The 6,236-nt window shown below is 46.4% G+C and overlaps 1 pseudogene; it reads right to left on the bottom strand.

The window, feature by feature from the left end:
- Positions 1-4,398: 4,398 nt before the first annotated feature.
- LOC120838528 lies at positions 4,399-5,700 on the bottom strand (annotated as a pseudogene).
- Between the last annotated feature and the right edge of the window lie 536 nt (positions 5,701-6,236).

Here is a 6,236-nt window from a genome sequence, read left to right as displayed (position 1 = left end):
AACGCTGTGAGATGCGCAATATGACTAACGCCTCTAGGAATCCTCGATTCACTGGCGGCCATAGCTGTCTGCGCGTCTGAAAAGCGCGTGGAGACGACGAGCTTCCACATTTTGCAACGTGCACTTCACAGCATCAATATTGCCGGTCTTAGCAGCCTATGAATGTGAGCTCGTTCTGAGCATGCGCTCTAAACAGTACCCTCAAATATGGCGTCCAGTGACTATCCCTATAGAAAGCATTCGACGGCGGCTTTATATGAGTCTGCGGCTGCTGAGCGCGAACGAACGGCGAGCTTCTGCAGCGCTCTTGAAACGTGCATTCCACACCATCGAAACTGCCGGGCATGCGCACCGAAGTATGGCGTCCGGCGAAGGTTTTGAAGGCTTTCCGGCGGGCGACAGCGACTGCGCGGGAGCCGTAAACCGAACAGTGCCCCCGTCGGGAGATGCGCGAAACCCATGGAAAATTTCGGTGCCGTTTCTTTTCCTCCTTCCGACCGCAGCTCTCTCTTTCTCTTCTTCTCCCCGTAGTTACAACTAATGCATTTCAGCTTATTGAGGGTGCCGTCACTTTTTAGACGATTGGCCCTCATAACACTAGATATGCGCGAACATTAGAAACATAGAATAATTCCCGAATAGTGTTTGCTATGCTCTATTTTAGTGGTTCTCAACCATCGATGTTTCGCGGACCCCTTGTGGATCGGCGGAGATGATGGAGGCTCCGTTCGTAGTGAGAGGAGAAGAAAGGTATAGGTTACATATAATAGTGATCTAATTATTGTACGGGTTGATACGAGGTATACCTCTCCTATTGACACACACACACACACACACACACACACACGCACACACACACACACACACACGCACACGCACACGCACACGCACACGCACACGCACACACACACACACACACACAGACACACACACACACACACACACACACACACACACACACACACACACACACACACACACAAAAGAACTGGCTTGAAGGGATACTGAACCAAAGAATTTAGTGCCCATAATAAGTGGCGCACGTTCTTTCCACCAGCCAGCAGCCGCCGGTGTGCGCGAGCACACGCAACAAAAATGACGTCACAGACCTCCATTCGCGGTTGGGATGACAGTGAAATGCATGGGCTTCGGACTAAAGGAGAATAAAGACAGGCTTTTCATCTCTACAAGTGAAAGCTACGTGCTTGTTAGACCAATTCATCGCTTACTTTTTACACCAGGCACCACTGTGTAGATAAAAACCTTGTCTTTATTCTCCTTGGTCCGAAGCCCATACATTTCACTGTCATCTCAACCACGAATGGAGGTCTGTGACGCCATTTTTGTTGCGTGTGCTCGTGCACACCGGCGGCTGCTGGCTCGTGGAAAGAACGTGCGCCACTTATTATGGACACTAAATTCCTTGGTTCAGTATCCCTTTAAGAATTGAAACAATTTTTCTCGATCTGAAAAAATACAACTTTTATTGCCGGGCTTGACCGATGAGGCAGGGCTTTGCGGGCCCCTAAAATGCCTTCGCGGACCCCCATTTGAGAACCACTGCTCTATTCGATTCGCAGCACACTTTTGCTGTTCGAATGATTTGAGTTAAAAAAAAAAAAAAACATTAGAACTGGATGCAATTCGTTCCACATTAAGTCCGACGACAGTCAGCACATCGATACGGCCAGCCAATCAAGCAGCGGGAAAATTGCATGGTCACGGCGCTCGTCGTTTTTGTGCGTCTGCTTTTCTCCGGCTGGATCAATCACGCAGAGAAACAAGCGCAAGATGACGCCGCATTCTCTGTGCGCGATTGATCTAGCCGGTGAAATAGCAAACGCACGCAGACGACGAACGCCATGACGCTCCTTTTGGTGCCGACCTCACGTTGAATCTCTTCAGAATTCTCCGCGTTCTTGCGTCAAGCTTCGCTGCTTCGCATCGGCGCTCTGGCGTGAAGCTTCACCTCATCGTCCCTGCGCGAGCGCGTCGAGCTTCGCCCAGTTCACCTGATGTGCTGGGAGAAACACTGGTCTCATGTTTTTGGCTAACTCTTTTAGGTCGGCCCTCTTTATTTTATAGGTACAGGTCGACCCCTGATTTTAAAGGGCAGTGCCTATAATGAAAACATCTCGAACAATATTTAAATAAATAGTCATTGCTTTGGTTTCCATGTTACCTTATCGCCTGTACAGAACTCGTCGCTCTTTTAACGAAACCGGCCCTGATGCTAGATACGTGTCCGTCCGCCCGATCGGGTGACGTGACGCCGAAATATCACGTGACACTATGAATTCACATTGTGACGTCACATCACGTGACCACGACACGCGAGGTCACCGCTGGACACCGTGACGTCACGGTGTCCAGCGTGACGTGACGTGACGTCCAGCGTGACGTGAGGTGACTTGACGTCAGGCTATTAGTGACGCCACGACTCGAGACCTTGGCGTGACATCATGTGACCGCATCATGTGACGTCAATTTCCGCGATAATTTTGAAGGGGAAACGGATAAACAATATGTTCTCGTTCACCCCCCAAAATGACTGAAGAATGTCTTCGACACAAATTTAAACGATTGCGCATTACCTAGTGCATTCCATGAGTAATACACATTTTCAACAAAGACGCAGCCATCTTGAATGTCGTCACTTCTGGTATGCGGTAAAACATCGTTTTGACCTCTCCACGCCGCTGGAAGGTGTTTACGGAGGATGCGTGATTGTCACACATTTTTGTTTTGGCTCACCTATATTTTTCTCGCGTTTTCCAGGTTGAAAGTTTTATCATTGTTGCGTCCCGCATACCAGATGCGAAACCCACGTGACTGAGAACTACCAGAAACAGAAAAGTCTACATGACTTAGGAGATAAAGGCCGCTGCATTGATTTTGAAACATGTGGTGCTCTCGTTATGACACGCAGGGTTCGTTCTTCCCTGGAGATTTTGAAGAAAAAAAAAAAGGCTTCCGATAGATTTCAGCATTGTTTTAGGAAAAAACCCATAGGCCGGCCAGAGAGTTATTATAATGTACGCTAGGGGTTCAACTGGCGCTAGTGTCTATGCGACTTCCGGGATGGACAATGAAGCAGACACCAACCAGTCTACTTTTGTGGTGCTCCTGTACTACATTCCTAGGGGAAAACGCGCGTGCATTTTGTTTCTTCGCCGATAACACGCATCACTTTTTTTATTTGGACCGTACCAAATAATATGCACCTTTATTAACACTGTAAAAGTGTACTTGCTTTGGTTACAGCATTTTTCTCCATCAGTGAACGATGTTAAACTTAGTTATATTTCAGGCCCAAACCTGTGTTCCGCACAAGGTGTGTACGAGCGACGAATCTAAGCAAAATAAAAATCAAAAGGAATGATAGAGTGTGTTCAAGGCTCGCCAGCTTTCCGGTGACGCTTATAATATAATGCTAATATGCCAGTTCAGACATACTTATGAAAATGACCCCCTGGTGCACCTTTACGAGCGGTTAAAACATTCAAAACGTAAAAAAATAAAATACGTAGGCTAGAAAAAAAAAAGTATTATTATTTCCTATGCCGGGCAGCTTTTATCGCGCACCTGTCTTCTGACTTTTTCCCCATTTACAAAGTTATTGAGCGTGCGGGCGTTGTTTTGAAAGCAGAACAAACATCTTAGCACATATGCACGAGCAGAAAGAAGAATAAAGCAATACTTATTTATTGCCAATCGAACTATATTACTTGGCCTTCATTTTATTTTGATCGTCTACATGCACAGGGAGCCACTCATCTATTGTTACTGCGTAGTTCTTGTCGTCTCTCTTGGTTTTCCACATGTCCTCTTTTGCGAAAAGTCGGAAACGATCCGAGAGATCTGGATCGCCAGATATTTTTTTCGGACGGAGCTTCCCATTTCTGGATGTTCAGCGTGAGAAATTAGTAGTAGTAGTGCTTTATGAAGGAAAGGCAGAGATTTTAACCCGAACGTCAGTTCTAGTTTGCTACTTTGCACCGGGGATGGGGAGAGGGGGAAGGAAAGACATAGCAGTGGGGTAGGAATATGAGGTGAAAATTGTCAATGAAGATGATTATGATCTAGTGAATTATGTAAGCAGTCTCACATAAAGTTCTCAGTCATTTAGAGTCTGTCCGAAACTCCTGTGTCTCTCAGAAATCGTATTAGAGCCTCGGTGGCCTTCATAAACTGTTCGGTTGTGTCCCAGCTGCCAAGCACTTTGAAAGCGCTAAACGGACGCGAATCTATTTTTTGTAATGTTTCTTGAAACGTTTGGCGTTCTTCCTCGAACTCAACACATTGGCATAGTATATGCTCAATTGACCCCTCGACCTCACAGCTGGTGCAATCCCCGCAGATGCGCTGTCCTATTCGACAAAGGAACTGCGGTGTATATGCTACACCTAGTCGCAGTCGGTGCAGAGTTGTCTCTAGTCGTCTTGAAATTCCGGATGGAACGCGAAAGGTTCGTTGGGGGTCTAGAGAGTATAATCTCCGGTCGTGTGTTTTTACGTTCATCCAGTGTCCTAATGAAATTGTCTTGGCCAAGGCTTGAACTTTAGCGTTGCTGTCACTTTTGGAGTAAGGTATCAGAATTGAATCGGCACTAATCGTTGACTTGGCGGCTCTGTCTGCTGCATTATTTCCTGGGATGCCACAGTGGCCTGGTATCCACTGAATAGAAATCTGGTGGCCCTCTACGAGGACTTGATGGCAGAGAGCGGATACCTGATATGCCAGTTGGTCGTACGCATTGCGCTTCATGAAAGTCTGTATTATTTGTAATGCTGACTTTGAGTCACTGAAGATTGTCCATGGTTGCGGTGATCGAGACATAATGTACCGTATTGCTTCTCGTATGGCAGCTAATTCGGAAGCCGTTGATGTCGTTCGATGCCTTATCTTCATCTTGACGGTATGGTTGTGGGCAGGTATGACAACTCCAATTACAGACAGTGTTTCAGAGGACGACCCATCGGTGTATATATGTGTGGACAAGCCGTATGCTTCATTGATGACTCCTAATGTCAGTTGTTTGAGATCTGGAGATGGAATGGACGTCTTCTTATGTATACCTTTTACGTATAACGTTATTCTCGGCTTCAGAAAGGTCCATGGTGGTATTTCGTCTTTCTGTACAGGAAAGAGGTCACTTGGAACAATATTGTGTTTCGTTATCGTTTTGGAGAAGGCAGACTCAGGTCTCTCTGAAGGTAACGTGGCCAGATGGTGGTTCGGATGTCTTGTAAGGTGTCTTAAATGTAATCGTATAGTTTCTTGTATTATATATGCTTCAATGGGATACCTTCAAGCCTCCGCAATTGTCCCGGACGTTGAAGCACACCGTGGCAGCCCTAAGCAGGCGCGTAGAGCTTGGGCTTCAATGCACTGGATAGCTCGTATATTGCTCGCACAGGTGTTGTTCAGAATAGGCAAGTGGTATCTCAGAAGTCCAAGAAAGAAGGCCTCAAACAGTCTCTGTAGGCAGCCTACGGTGGCGCCCCATGTTGTACCACTGATAAATCGCATAAGATGTATTATGGACGTCAATTTCATCTTGAGTCGTGAAACATGAGGCGTCCACGTAAGACCTCTGTCCAGAGTGAATCCGAGATAATTATGCTGCCGAACGCTGGGGACTGTTTCTCCACCGATGATAACGGGATATTTCTCCATATGCTTGCGAGAGAATGTCATAGCAGAGGACTTTGAGACGGAGATCTCGAGTCCACGCTTTCTTAGATATTGATGTATTTTCTTCAGAGCACATTGGAGTCTTGCCCGTATCTGGGGTCGTGTTACACCAGACGCCCAGATACAGATATCGTCAGCATAAAGTGATACGTGTACTGTCGATGGCAGTTCTTCAGCAAGATTAATCAAGACTGTATTGAATAAAATTGGGCTTAGTACACCGCCCTGTGGTACCCCTCTTGTTATGACATGTGATGTAGTGTTTCCATTGCAGGTAGCTAGGTAAATATATCTCCTCGTCAAGTAACTTTTCAACCAGGAGTACATGCGCCCCCCAATACCAAGATCTTCTAAGGCGTGTAGGACGGCCTCATGAGTCACGTTGTCATATGCGCCTTTGATGTCAAGAAATACAGCTGTGGTGAGATGTCGCCGTGTCCTCTGTTGTTCTACAAATGATACCAGATCGATAACACCATCTATAGAACTTCGGCCGCGTCGGAAACCAGACATTATTTCTGGATAATAATTGTTATTTT

The sequence above is a fragment of the Ixodes scapularis genome, unplaced genomic scaffold, assembly GCF_016920785.2.
Source record: "Ixodes scapularis isolate PalLabHiFi unplaced genomic scaffold, ASM1692078v2 PGA_scaffold12__126_contigs__length_90152505, whole genome shotgun sequence".
NCBI classification, from domain to species: domain Eukaryota; kingdom Metazoa; phylum Arthropoda; class Arachnida; order Ixodida; family Ixodidae; genus Ixodes; species Ixodes scapularis.
This window is presented reverse-complemented; position numbering and strand designations above follow the sequence as displayed.